At 46.0% G+C, this 15,477-nt stretch overlaps 1 long non-coding RNA gene across 2 annotated transcripts in view; it reads right to left on the bottom strand.

Annotated features, from left to right (window-relative positions):
* Nucleotides 1–926: 926 nt before the first annotated feature.
* Nucleotides 927–15,477, bottom strand: part of CJ186046Rik — a 38,528-nt gene continuing 23,977 nt past the window's right edge. For both annotated transcript variants that reach the window (XR_001782258.2, XR_001782255.2), the window contains 6 exons: nt 14,756–15,133; nt 9,892–12,355; nt 9,196–9,553; nt 8,088–8,197; nt 6,853–7,223; nt 927–2,994 (listed from right to left, as the gene is read on the bottom strand). This is a non-coding gene — a long non-coding RNA (Riken cDNA CJ186046 gene). The remainder of the gene's footprint in view (nt 2,995–6,852; nt 7,224–8,087; nt 8,198–9,195; nt 9,554–9,891; nt 12,356–14,755; nt 15,134–15,477) is intronic.

Raw genomic sequence — 15,477 nt, 5'->3', positions numbered from 1 at the left:
GATGGCTCAGCACGTCAGAGCACTGGCTGCTCTTCCAGAGAACCTGGGTTCAGTTTCCAGTTCCTATGTGGCAGCTCCCAACCATCTGGAGCTCCAGGAGACCTGACACCCTCTTTGGCTTCCTCAGGTACATATGCAAGACATATACACAGACATATACACAGGCAAAAGACCCACAACATAAGATAAATAGAAAAATAGATAGATAGAGGGATGGATGGATGGATGAATGGATAGATAGATGGATGGATGGATAGATAGATGGATGGATGGATGGATGGATGGATGGATGGATAGATAGATTTGATAGATAGATAGATAGATAGATAGATAGATAGATAGATAGATAGATAGATAGATAGATGGAATGGATGGATGGATGGATGGAATGGATGGATGGATGGATGGATTTGATAGATAGATAGATAGATAGATAGATAGATAGATAGATAGATAGATAGATGGATGGATGGATGGATGGATGGATGGATGGATGGATGGATGGACAGATGGACGGGCGGGCGGGCGGGCGGGCAGATAGATAGATAGATAGATAGATAGATAGATAGATAGATAGATAGATAGATAGATTTTTAAAGAAAGGAAAAACTACAAGGAAGAAAGATCAGAATGAAGGAAGTGTTTTTCAGTATCTTCTAAAGACAGAATAAAGATTTTTCTATAGTTAAGTTTTTTTTTTCTTTCCTTGGGGCTCACGGGTTAGCTCAGCAGGTAAATGTGCCTGCCACCAACCTAATGACCTGAGTTTGATTTTGTGACAAACATACTGGAAGAAGAGAACTGACTTCCACAAGTTGTCCTTTGACCTTCACATGTGTGTTCTGGCTTGTGCATGCCCTCCATACACCCTAAATAAATATCATTTACAATTACCCTTTATGTACACCAAGAGAAAAGTCCAACAATTCAGAAAGTATAAATTTATTGGCAATCCATGAAATTCACTTGAATTTGCAAATAGAAAGAGTAGGGCCCGCCGTGTGCCAGCCTTGGAGAGTCAATACCCAGCCTTTTCAAATTCGTTCTGACATCCAACCCTATAGTTGCTCTTGATTGCATCAATTGCCGTTTTATTAGGTTCTCATCTCAGCATCCCGAGGGCCTGGCTCCTCTTACCCTCTGAATTGGCTGGATATCAAATTCTCTGCTAGTTCCATCTTCTTTCTCTCTCTGTGATCTTCCTAGGGGACACTGGTGATCCCACTTGTAAACATCACAGCATTTCTTCACATTAGAATCAAGACTGTTTCATCTGCTCGTTTCCTTGCAACTTCTCCATCTGCATACTTGCCCTGTTAGGACGTGCTCTTGTCTGGTGAGAGTGTGTATGTGGGAACTGGAGGTGTAGGAGAGGCCTGGGGTTGCAGCTAAGAGGTGCTTTCTCTTGACCATTCCTACATTGGGTTCCCAGCACAGTGGCAAGGACTAGATGGCTCTTTCCCCAGCCGTAGAAGACTGCATGAACCTCCCCAGAAGACAGATTGGGCCAGATGAAGACATCCGAATCAAGAGAAGACTGTCTTAAATATAAGATGTGTGCAGCAGATTTTCTTGTCAAAGCATTTGAATCACAAAATCTCACGCGAAGGCTGTCATGATCAAAAAGGCGAGGTCAGAAAGCCTGTGAGGTTGTAAAGAACACATGGCCTCAGAAGGCATTTTCCCCATGCTGTAAAGCCGCCACAGTGGCTGCACTCGAGGCATAGCTCCAGAGTGAGTGTGAATGATAAGAACAACTCATGCCTGCTGCCCAAGCATGAGTTGGGATGATTCCACAGACCTTGCCCTCGGCCCCAGATAACCAATCCATAGAGAGCTTGTGTGCGTGCGACTGATACAGAGAGCCCATGAAGTTATGTGTGGAACGCCCCAGTTGTAATTGGCTGAATTTAGCTTAAAAACTCTGGTCTGGTATGGTCAAATCACAAAGCCTGCACTGCCGCTGTGGTCTAACTCCAGTGGATCCGAAAAGCAAGAAACATGGATGCGAATTCACCTGTGGGCTGCCAGAGCCAAGCCACATCTGCCGTACTGGAAAGGTTAGTGAAGAGTGTGTGTGAGTGAGTATGGGCCCATTCCACCATGCATTTGCTTATTGCTGTTTACAAATGAATGCAAGCTGTTAGAACCTTTCCACCAAGTTTCAAGGCTTTGCTTTCCGCCCCGTTTCATGGCAGTTCGCAATAGACACGAAATGAAACTGAGACACACAAGAGACAGACACAGGTGACGAAGAGGGATGCAGCCACGGGCCCTTAGCCCAACACACATTAAAAGCATGTGTGCAGTTTCTTCTGTCGCCATCTTTATATGCTCAAAACAGTGTTTGTCATAAACACTAGATTAGGCCTCAAGGCAACAATGTTTACAGGCAAGGATTCTCTTATAACCAGACCAGGCTAAAACTAGCAAGATCTGAGATGGCCACAGAAATAAAAAGACAAAAAACAAAAAACAAAAAACAAAACAAAACAAAAAAAAAAAAACAAAGACAGAGGGAAGCTGAAACCAAGGAAAGGCTTCATGAAATAAATGCCCTTGGAAATCCCTTGGCATCAGCCTTGACCCCAGGAGATCTGGCTGAGCAGGGTCCCAACCCCACTAGGTTTACTATGAGGTAACATTTCTGATGTGTGCAAGCTTCCTTGACAATAGCATAGGTAATATTGCAGAAATATGAAGCTCATTTCTGTTAGAATCACTGACTTTTGGCCTAGGAAGACGGTTCAGGAGATACAAATACTCGTGAAGCAAAGTGATTTGCATGAGAAATGTTCCCCATAGTCTGGAGTATTTGATCGCTTGGTCCTGACTGATAGGCTCTTTAAGAGGTTGGTGGAGACCTCGCTGGAGGCTTGGGTTGAGCATTCAGAGTTCAAGCCTCAGGCTTCCAGTTTTCTCTCTTCAAGACAGTGTGGCCTCTCACGTTTCCTGCTCTGTGTCTTCTTGCCTTCATGAACTCTCCCTCTGGAACTGTAAACCAAAATAAACTGTTTCTTCCATAATCTATTGTATTAATCAGTTCTCTAAAGGGACAGAGCTGATGGGATATAAATGTGTGTGTGTGTGTGTGTGTGTGTGTGTGTAGTGTGTGTGTGTGTGTGTGTGTGTGTGTGTGTGTGTGTGTGTGTATTAAGGGAACTTAATAGAGTGGCTTACAGGCTGTGGCCCAGGCAATCCAACAATGGCTGCCTCCCAAGAGAAAGGCTAGCTATCTGGCAGTTGTTAATCCAAGAGACTGGATGGTTTTGCAGCCCCAATCTGGTGCTAGAGTCTAGGGAATTCCTAGATCCTAAAGTCTACACTAGAATCCCAAAGAAATTGGTTCTAATAACAGTGAAAAAATGCCTCAATAACAAGATAGATGAACATGCCAGCAAGAGTAAAGGCAAGCAGGCAAAAATCAAAAGCTCTTAAGTGGACTGCCCTCAAAAGGTACAGCCCAGATTCAGGGTAGGCCTTCCCACCTCAAATGATCCAACTGAGAAAATCCCTCATAGGCACGTCCAGCTGCTTAGGGTTTAGATGATTCCAGATGAAATCAAGCTGACCATTAACATTAGCCAGACCTGTCACATTTTTATCACAGAGACAAAAATATTAACTCTGAGCAAGCTTGCTAATCCAAGTCCGATTCCCATAAGTCACATAGAAAGCCAGGCTCAGCACTCCTGTGGTAATCTGGGAGGCAGAGAAAATAGATTCACCTAGAAGCTTGAGCCAGCTATCCTAGAGAACATAACACAGGGGTTGAAAACAAGAAAGAGCTGCCTTCATAAAGGGGAAGCCAAAACCAACTCCCAAGGTTAAGTTGTCCTGTGACCTCTAAACAGATAGCATGGCACACATGCATCAACTTGTGTGCGTGTGTGCACACACACATACTCATACACACTCACACACTCACACACACACACACATACAGATACTCATATGCACACATTGACACACATATACACACTCACACACATACGCACACTCATACATATACATACACACATATACATACCCTCACATACACACACACTCACAGACACATACACACATACACACTCACACACTCACATACATTTGTACTAACACACACTCACTCACACATACATATAGACAATCACACATATACATTCACACGCATACATACACACTTACACATGCTTACACATATACTCATACACACACAGTCACACACATGTGCACTCACACACAATCGCACATCCACATCCACACACATACATACTCACATACACACACACAAACACACACACAGACATCACTTACAAAATACTATTAAAAATAAAGCAAACAAACACTGACTTTTTTTCTGAAGCTGATAGTGGGTTAAAAGTTGTCTTTATCTTCGTCTGTCTCCTTCACTGTACCAACCTTTGAGTCTGACTGTCCTCAGTTCTGAATGTGGACATGTTGATCATTTGAGAAAAGACTCATCTAAGACCACAATACAGAGTTAAGTGGGGCTTTTGCCTGAGTGAGCTATGCTTCTACTCCACCCTCGTGCATGACAAGTGTTCCAGCTGTCACAGGGCCAGGACATTTATGCACGACAACACCAGCAACCGGAGTGGACTCAGCAATGCCTGGCTGGTTGCACTGGGAATCCTTGAAGGAGATGGCGAGTGCATCAAGAGGAGGCACTTGGCCATTCCTGGATGAAGTCACCAACCTTTAGCTCGTGAAACAAGACTAATGTGCCTGCATACAAGGAAAAGAACTATACCCATGACTAAGGGACAATCATCAAACTATCCCACAAAGCAACACAAACCCGATGCCCGCTTTACTTATAAGTAGCCTGTCAGCACTGGCTGCATTTGATACAAGTTGGCCAGTCTGGGTTGATGTTCCAGTACAGAACTCTTGCCAGTAGATTCTGTAATATGTGGCTTGGTCTCGTTCCTACTGTTTCCAGGCCATAAAAACCCCACTGTACAGTAAGTATTAAAACCAAAGAAGCCATGATACTCCTATGTGAGCCAAAATTACATGGGAACAGGAATTAGAAGTAAACAGTAGCCAGAAATATCAGGAGGAGAATGGAAAACAGAGGGAAGAACGGGATATGCAGTGATGCAAAGAGACAGGCTGCCTGTGGGAAAGCGCAGTGGCCATCGGGAGAGCATTGTGGGCCAGATTTCTGGGTTCTAGAGCACATATCCTGTTCCCACCTGTTTTCAATCAGCTGGCTGGGGTTATTTTCCTCTCCTCAGATTGAAATCATCTAGACAAGCAGTAGCTCTTTGAAAGCTGGCAGTCCTGGGCCCTTTGAGTGCCAAAGACTATGAATTTAGCATACAGTGCTTTGTAATCCCCAGCTCTGAACTCAAGGCGTATGGCTCCTGGATTTAGAGACTACAGACGTACATACTCAGGTTAGAAGCTACTTCTCTGAGCCTTGAATCCCAGTGACCTGACACTTTACAGCCTTGATTCTCAGCCGTGGCTAGTCTTAGCAACAGTTAGCTTCTTCTAATGTTATATCTTCGAAGCACTACATGCTAAGACCCTGTAGTGGCTATTCCTAGTTGTCAACTTGACTATATCTGGAATGAACTACAATCCGGAATTGAAAGGCTCACCAGTGATCATAATCTGGAGGATGGGAGATAGAAGTTTCTGACCTGGATCTTGGTATGGAGATCTTGAGGCACAGTGGCTATGAATTCCAGAAGATTAAGACAAGGAGATCTCCGAGTTCAAGATCATCTGGGATTAAAAGTGTGGTGGCACACACCTTTAATCTGGGCTACACCTTCTGCTGGAGACCTACATAAGGACATTAGAAGAAGGAAGACTCCCTCTCTCTCCTTCGCCTGCTTGCTGTGTGGGACTAAGCAACTGCTAGATCCTTGGACTTCCATTCACAGCTGCTGCTGACCATTGTTGGGAGTTAAACTCCCGACTGTAAGTCATCAACAAATTCCTTTACTATATAGAGACTACCCATAAGTTCTGTGACTCTAGAGAACCCTCACTAATACAGACCCTCACTCCCCAACAAAAGTTAGTGTTGCAACTCTCAGGCCTTGGGTGTTGGGACCCTTGGTCCTTAAGGATTGACAGCTCTCTCAAACTTATCCTTGACTCTACACAGTCTTCAGCCTGCTGCAATCTTGACCTGACCTTCTTTCTGGATCCTCTCCCTTGGCTGTCTCTTCTCCCTGTGCTTTCTGCCCATGTCCTCTCTAGAACTCTTCGGCTGCTTTCTCACAGCTATAGTTATGATGATGCTGCTATGGCACTGTTGGTGCTGTTGCTATGACCACCTGTCTTAGTTAAGGTTTCCATTGCTTTGATGAAACACCATGACCAAAAGCAGTTTGGGGAGGAAAGGGTTTATTTGGCTTACTCTTCCAGATCATAGTCCATCATTAAAGGAAGTCAGGACAAGAACTCAAGCAAGGCAGGAACTTGGAGGTAGAAGCTGATGCAGAGATCATAGAAGGGTGCTTCTTACTGGCTCACCCTCTATGGCTTCTCCAGCCTGCTTTCTTATAGAACCCAGGAGCACCAGCCCAGGGATGGCCTGAGCCCTCCCCTCATCAATCACTAATTAAGAATATGCCCTACAAGCTTGCCCAAAATTACTGAAGCATTTCCTTAATTGAGTCTCCCTCCTCTAGCTTGTGTCAAGTTAACAGCACCCCACTGCTGTTACTGCTGCTGCCAGTACTGTGGCTGCTTTCTCTTCCGGTGAAGAGCTTAGCCCATTCTACTAGTGACACAGAGGCAAAATAAAAAGCAGAACCACATTTGTTGGACATAATGTTTCAACTGACTAAAAAGAAAAAAATCAGGTGTAGCTAAATTACCTACCCAGAGTGGGTGTGTCAGGAGCACAGCATGCTAATGTAAGCTGATGATTGGCACCATCATTCCAATGTCCCTGAGGCCACAGTGGAGTCACAGGGGAAGTGTCCTTCTGCCCCCTCAATCTGTCACCATCATTAAGAGTTCACCAAGAATGGCTCGGCTGAAGAGAACTCTTCCAAAGTAAGTACAGTTTGTCTGGAGCAGTCCTGAATGGAGCAAAGTCTCCCAGAGCAGAAATCAGGGTTCAGAGCTCTCGGCAGCTGGAGTGGACCATTCTCAGAATAACTGTGAAGGGTACGAAGCAGCCACACTGCCACGCCGGGCTAGTCGCCAAAAGAGGACCTGTTTCATTGCCAGCTCGGCACTCAAGACAACTGAGAAGAGAAGGGATTGACAGCTGTCCATCCAAGGGTCTGACAGGCTTGACCCCCTCCCCACCCCTCAGCAGCCTCGCTTAGCTAAAGGAAAAGTATTTGTTGAAGGTTGCTTACAATAAAGGTTGCTAATGTTATCATCAATATTGTCACAAATTTTCAGTGCTGTGCAAAACGGAAGAGGGCATCAGATCCCCTGTGCTAGACTTAAGGCGAAGCGAGCATCTAAGGGGGAAGCTGGGAACCAAACACAGGTTGTCTGAAAGAGTCGCACGGACTCTGACTGCTGAAACACCTCCCCAGCCCAGGCAGCTACTTTCTTCCTGAACAATTGCAGTTGATGACATAGTGGGTGGGTGAACACCAAGCTCCAGCTCCTTCAGACTCAAGTCAGCAATCCTCCAAAGAGCTTCTAAGCCTCTGGCCTCAACTGATGTTGTACTATTGGTCCCTGTCGTCCTCTGAAGATGGCACATAGGGAGTGGCATTATAAATACGATATAATCCTATATGCATAAAATTTTGTTCAAATGGTATACCATTCAGAGTTTTACAAACAATACCAAATTATTCCCCAAAACTATTATGCCAGTTTATCCTTGCATTCCCAGAGTAACAATGTCTTTTCCCCACAAATTTGCCAAACTGGAATGCTAGCATTATGTGTCATGTTTCTTAACCTAATAGGCAAATTAGAAAACAGACATTGTTGCAGTTTTCCTTATTTATTATTATTAAGCACTGTTTCATTTGTTTTAACCACTTGTTTGCATCCTATTATATCTTCTGTGGATCTGTGTAAATGTTTTCCTTCATTTTTTATGAATTAAATTTTTTCTACTTATTAAAAAAAAGATACAGTACTTGGCTGATGTGATAGTTTAGCTGGTAAAGAGAACTGCTTCCAATCCTGATGATTTCATAGGTGTAAGGAGAGGACCAATTCTTGCAAGTTCTGACTTCCATATGCAGTCCTACACACAGACAGACAGACACACAAATAATAGTAGTAATAATAGTAAAATATAATTAAAAATTTTAAAGAAGACAGCTCTTAGAAATATATACAATATAATAAAAGCCTCTACTGGCATTCGTAAGTTGGCAGTTTAATTTTTTCAACCTTTTGCTGTCCTTATAAAAATCTCAAGAACCTAAATTAGAAGCTGGTGCATGCCTTTGATCCCAACACTCAGAAGACAGAAACAGGCAGATCTCTACGAGTTCATGATCATCCCAGTCTAGTTGAGTGTCAGGCCAGCCAGGGATCTGCAGTGAGACCCTGTCTCAAAATAAATAAATAAATAAATAAATAAATAAATAAATAAATAAAAATAATTCTCATGTTTTATTTAGTACCTGGAGCAAAAATCAGTATGTGGAGAGTATGTCAAGCCACCATGCAACATGGGTGGGGCAAGACACCCAGAGGCCTGCCACCCCTCAGAGGGAGCCACTGCAATGTGCGAATACCTGAGGCCATGGTAAAGTGCCAGCCCAAGCTGCCTCTGAGAACCATGCAGGGGTCCAAGGCCATGCCGCAGCAGCAGGGGTCTGTCTCAGTGTCCATGGATCATATGCTACTAAAGACCATGCAGACAGACATCCCTGGGCTGGGCTGTTCCCTGGGACCATGTGTAGAGCTGATCCCACCCCTCACTGGCTGCAGCCATCAGAAGAGCTGGCCATGCCTCTTGCCAGGCTGGAGTACTCAGGAAAGTGGGCCCTGCTTCTTACCTGGGCTGTGCAGTAGAGCTGCGCTGGTAGCAGGGCATCAGGTCACCCGGCTCCCAGGGTGTGAGCGCAGGAGCGCTGGCTCCCACCACTAGTCTGCCATAAGGTGGATTCTGCCATGAGAGATTCCCTTCCAGTCTACCTTGCCTGTGCCCACCTGTGGCAGTCAGAAAAGCTGACAGACACACACACCCCTCTCTGGCTTCAGTACTCCGGTAGAGTGGGCCCTGTACCTCACCTTAGCAGCGCAGTAGAGATGGCTCTGGTGGTGCAGATTGGCAGCTCCAAGGGCATGAGAGCAGGAGAGCTGGCCCCTTGCTAGCCAGGGTGGTGTGGATGCGGAGATCTGGTAGGCTGACCAACTCAGATACCACCCAGGCCCAGATCCAGGGCTTTGAGTCGGTCCACACCAAAACCTTACCCCATCTATGAACTGGTGGAGTATTTGAAAGTCCTGAAAATCCAAACCCACAGGATCTCCATGACACAGAGCAACAACAGGATATCTGAGAGGAGTCCCAGCGAGAATTCAGTATCGATGATGTATCAGAAGGCAGAGGCTTTGAACCAGACCAATGCCTCACTGCAACGAACATCTGCAAGTAAAGAGGTGTGGACAAAAGGGTGCACTGATGAAATGGTTTTTTGTTTCTTTTATTTATTTTTTTATTTTTGTTTTCTTTTTTTTTTCTGTGGGGAGGTTGCAAGAGCAGAGGGCAGATACAAAGGGACAAGGAAATGAGTGGCTGAGGTAACGTAATGTGAAACCCAACAGAATCAGTAAAACGCTTTTTAGAAATAGGTGTGTGAACTAGGAAGCGGGCAGGCTGGGAAGCGAGGTAGGCACAGGGGGTGGGGGGAACAGGCAGCATTTGCTGCTACCATCTGATGCCCGTGGTCACAAAGTCATCTGGGCTCACCACCCACCACTTACACAAGCAGAAGGGAGGATCCAGGTCTGCTTGCCCACGGTTCCCGCAAAGATCTGGTAGGTAGCACTTTGTTTCTCTGCTTTCTTCTTTTATTTTCTAACCGACCGTAGTGCATCTCGTCAGCTCTGCCCAACAGAACTGGCTCGGACCTCTGACCTTGGGGGTCTCCATCAGAAGTGCAGGTCTGCCCTCCGGGGCCAACTCTAATGACAATAGGAATGTCTCAAGACAGTTCGCTTATGAACTCTCTCTCCTCCCAAGCCTCTGTCCCCACAAGCACAGATGCATGCTCCTATATAACACACATGACACAGGGGTGGGGGTGCCTTCATTGGCTTGATGCTCCCCAATCATAACTCGGTTAACATTAACAAGTTCTCTCACTCACCACAATAACTACATTGTGAATAATGGGTGGGGTACGGTCCTTCGCACGTGCGACTTAAACCAGGGTGAGCACCTGTGTGTTCACTGGTGAGTGAGGTTTCTGCCCAGGGATGGATTTTTCCCTTCCAGTGATTCTCACTTTTGTCCTCACCCAGGCACGCAGGCTTCTCTCCCCTCTCTGGGCTGCAGGAGGTCAAGCTGCTCAGCTGCTCTCTCTGGCAGCTGTTCAGCCGCTGAGCCCTGCCTGCCTCCTTCCTGGTCCTGCAGAGTTCTCTAATACAAAAGCCTGAAAACTTGCCTTTGCCAATGAAGGAAACATGTGAGATGGAGTTCCCAAGTCATGTTTCATGTTTACAATGCTCTCTCATCAGCGCTAGTTGGATTAAATTTAGTGATTACAGAGATTTTTTGTTTTTATCAATAATACCCTTGATCTTGAAAACAAGAGCAATTTAAACAGTCCCAGATGCTCTAAGCCCCACCACATGTGTGGGGTGGATTTTTTTTTATTCGCATTGTATTTGAGGCTGTCCCTTAAACCAATTAGATATGAACGGTATTTCTAAGGCCACATTTCCCAGCTTCTTGCAGCAAACCTCTGTTTTGAGTTATTTGCCTGCAAAGCTTTATGAGGAAAATGCTTAGTATTAATTGTCCTGTTATCCCTCTCTCAGGCAAGGTAGGTGTGCGATGCCACCCTACTCCTTACATTTCTACTCTCATGAATTTCACAAAACTCATGGAAAAGCCACAGTGGGATTCCAGGAAAAAATATCTGTGAACCTGCAGAGCTGTTGGGGTTCAATTTATTGATGTCTGTTTAAAATAGACCATTTTATTACATTCTTACCACTATGGTCGTCTTAACTTTCTCTGTCAGTGCAATTCCATCAACTGTGCATCAGTGCACAGTGACTTTCTGTAAACATCTGCTCTGTCTCTAAATCAAAGAAAGCAACCTCAGCGGCCCTGGTTATGCAGCAGTGCAGTAGGAAGGAAGGCAGGCATGAAACAAGGCACTACCAAGATACAGGCCATGAGCTGCATCCTGACTTTAGCATCCATCAGGGACCTGCAGGGACAATGCACTTCCATGGAATGTCTTTTCATCTATGAAATTCGCATGTACCAAGACACCTTGAGCAAAAAACATCTATCTGGACACCTTAGAGCAGTGGTTCTCAGCCTTCCTAATACTGCGACCCTTTAACAGAATTCCTCATGTTGTGCTGACCACAAAGCATAAAATTATTTTCGTCTCTACTTCATAGCTGTAATGTTGCTACCTTTAAGAATCAGAATGTAAATCTCTGTGATTTCCAATGGTCTTGGGCGACCATTGGGCTGTGAAAGGACCATTCTACCCTCTAAGGGCGGAAACCTGCAGGTTGAGAACCACTGCTTGCAGAGTAGCTGCCACCATGGTGGACATGCTCATGGCTGGTGCTGCTCCCGGGTTGTAGAAGACAGCACCTTCTCTGCTGAGACCTGCATGCCTGGCTTTGGGATTGATCTGACTGTGGAGACAGGGAATGAAGAAATGGTAGACACATGTACAGAAAAGCTGAGCTCAGGTAGATTTTGTGTTCTGAGGAGCTGGGCCAGCAACGGGAGTCCAGAAGTTCAGTCCGTTTATTCTTATGTACAGTGGGTTTAAGCTAAGCTCCGCAGGGGGCGCTCTGCAGGGGGCGCTCAGCAGGGGGCGCTCTGCAGGGGAGCAATCTGGGGCAAGGTCATCCAGAAAGTGGATGCTGCTAGCGTTCATACATAGATCAGAGAAAGGCCTTTTCAGTCTCACGGGTCTAAGGCCGCGGGGTCATTGGCCCCCAACAATACGCATTCTCTCAAGATTTTTATCCACTCTTCACAGTCCTCTGAGAAGCTCCAGTGGGAAGCACTGAGGGTCACATTGTGTAGGAGGGTCCTTCTGGGAGGGGTGGAAGTCACTGTACCTACTGCCCGGAGAAAGTCTAGGGTCAAAGAGTAAGGTTCGCGCTTACCTGTCTTCCTGCTGCAATACAGCTCCCTGACTTCAGAAAGGGAAGTTTTGTTCTGGCCCATCTTTTGAGACTGTAGGTCCTTAGGAGAGGGAGGTAGAGGAGGCAGGCGCTTGAGACATCTGGTTAGATGACATCCAAAGCCAGGAAGCACACAACTCAGAAAGACTGGCGTGTCAACCGCCTTTCTCCTTTGTATGCAGCTCAAGACCGGAGCCCAGAGAGTGGCGCTGCCCTCCTTTAGGGTTCCAGCCCCACCTCAGTTAACCTAACCAACCTAACTTACCCTAACTAATCCTCTCAGGAATTGCTTAGAATAAGGAATATGCCTGGAGGCTTGTCTCCTAAGTGTTTCCCGATGCTGTTGTGTACACAATCGGTCCTAGCTTCAGCAAGGGACCTTCAGACGGAAATAAACAAACACCCTCTTAGACCCTCTCAGGAAGAGACCTGGCCTAGATCCCTGCCTCTCAAAACCAGCCTTGGCTTGGGGGAATGGGAGGTACATTGGCTTGTTTGTTTGTTTGTTTGTTTGGTCTTTTCTCTTTTCCTTTCTGGACCCTCCTTAAAGCCTCCTGAAGGCTCTGGAGAAACAGCATTTGTCATAGCTGTATTGAATAGGGTTTTGTGTTCCATTGGGCTAGGTTTAAAAGAGCAGGCCCAGATATGCAGGCCAGCAAGGGAATGGACATCCAAGGAGGAAGTCCGCAGGGTGACTCACACGTGTGCAAGGACCACCAGGTCCCAACCATTTCTCACACCTCCTCACACTTGGAGTTGAGGCAAAGTTCCCTCACACGCCTTCCAAGGATCTAACAACCTACACCCCCGTGTGCCAGGCCCTACTTCCCACTCAGCTGGAACTAGGCATTCTGTACCCTCTCTAGATGGGCTGTATATAACCAACCACACCCTCTCAGGCCGCTGGAGTTCCATCTGCACTTCCCGACTGATAACAGCCTAAGACATGATTCCTCTAAGACTTATGCTCAGCCCTGACTCCATCACTTGGAGGCTTGCCTTCTCCGGTCAGCGGCTGACTGATACCCTCGACTCCCCTTTGTGATGTAAAGAGCTGAATAACCCTGAATGGACAGGGGACCCTTGTAGAAATCAGCTTGCTGTCAGGGGTCAAGTGCTTCCCACTAAATGTCAAAAGGCCACTTCACATCAGAATGGCCTCCTGTCTCATCTGTGTTTGTTATATGTGTGCCTTGCCAAGCATAGGAAATGGGAGGGTTGTGGTGTCTGGCAGCCTGCTTCTAGCTCAATGTGAATTTAAAGATTCAAGACATAATAATAAAAATTAATCAATTTTTTTCAAAGTGCAACCTTTCCCGAGCATAGATTAATTAACAAAAATCAAGGCAATCACTCTATGCATTTGGTTTTATTTTCCTATTTTTGACATATAAATTAAAACCCAGAGAAAATGACCTGCCCAAAGTCACAGAGCGTGTGAATACAGCAGGGGTCCTAAGGCACACTTGGCTTCTTCAGCACACTTGAGACGCTCTTGCCTGTGGCTGCTGCTGCTTGTGCTGTTCATAAAATACAGACAGAAACACACTCAAGAAGCAAGTCAGAGTTCCTAGCCTATGCACAGGGGTTACTATTTCCTGGAGAAACTCTAGGAGACCCAGAGGAAGACTGCACCAAGACAGGAAGACCACTTGTCTGGCCAAGATACCAACTTTCATCTTCAGCGACTCAGAGCCACAGAACTCCTAGGAACACTAGCACCACCTGGAGAATAACCACAGGTCAAGTTAGCCCAGGCTGGCCCTGTGCTCATCCTACCCCACTCAGCCTTGGCCAGCAGGGGCAAGCTCAGGTACAGTGTGGCAAGAAGGAGACCATCTTAGATGTTCCCTGGGAATTAGGGTGCTGTGAGCCTAGGAGAAAGTGCTCCTGTGCTTTGGAGAAGACTGCAGTCCTATGAGAAGCACTCATTCCTGCCTAGAGGCCATGGAACCTTCCTCCTTACAGGGATTCAAAAATCACGTTGAATTCTTACTTAACTTGATTGATACCTAGGCTCGTGGGCTGGGCCTGCGTGCGATGGTCCATCATCAACAGATAGATTTCCTTGGCCCAGGCTTTCCCTCCTACCTGGTCTATGCCTTCGCTCAGTTTATTTCCCCACTCCCACATCCTTTCCATCTCCCCTCCAACACCCTAAATCTCTCCCTCCAGTGTATACCCAATTTCTGGCAAGAAGCCTTTCTTGGTCCTTCATGGTCTCTTCCTCTAATAGACACCTTCAGCCATCAATCTCACTTGTCTTTGAACTGGATTCTGTACCATCCCTTTTAGAATAGTTCAGAAACGTTTTCTACTTCTTGACCCTCTCCCCTGTCGACTAGAATAAAATTGGAGACTTTCTTTTTTCCTCTGTGTTTCTACATTTCCCTTATATGAATGAGTATATGGCCGGACACGACGGTGAAAAAAAAAAAAGACCCACAAAAATAATAACCACCTTTATGCAACCTTGTCAAAGGCCTTCTTTGTGCGTTATTTTATGTCTTCCTCCCAACAGCCCAGTGAGGATATTATACTCTGACATTGCTGAACGATGCCTGAGGCCCTCACTGGAGGACAGAGTCATCTAGTGGCTGGTGTTGGTGCCAGCTGAGACTTCTGGGGGCTGTCAGCCAGTGACCTACATGTGGTTGTAGGTTGGGCTTCCTTATGAGATGACAGTCTAGGGTCATCAAACTTTTCTCAGTGATTCAAGACGCCACAGGTGAGTGATTCGCACAGAAGAACGGGCAGCCTTTTCCAACCCACGTCTGACGTCATGCCGTCTCCCGGTCTAAAGCATTTGATTGTCATTATGCCTGGTTCACATTCATGACTGAAAGAAATAGGGACATGGTTTTAAATCATCACAGGTCCACACGGAATTGATTTTTTTTCGATGAAGAGAGTCAGTGGAAGGAGAGGAGGCGCTAATGAGTCAAAGGCTCAGCACAAATGGAGAGATCGCCAGAACCCACATGACACCAGATGCAGGGCTGTTCAGCCATCGTCCCAACACTCCCATGGATTTAGAGGAGGCAGACACAGGAGAATTAGAGGAGGCAGACACAGGAGAATTAGAGGAGGTAGACACAGGAGAATTAGAGGAGGCAGACACAGGAGAATTAGAAGAGGCAGGCACAGGAGAATTAGAGGAGGCAGACAAAGGAGAATGTGCAG

This window comes from Mus musculus, chromosome 17 (assembly GCF_000001635.26).
Source record: "Mus musculus strain C57BL/6J chromosome 17, GRCm38.p6 C57BL/6J".
In the NCBI taxonomy this organism is placed as follows: domain Eukaryota; kingdom Metazoa; phylum Chordata; class Mammalia; order Rodentia; family Muridae; genus Mus; species Mus musculus.
The sequence above is the reverse complement of the archived record's forward strand: the minus strand, read 5'-3'. Positions and strand labels throughout refer to the sequence as shown.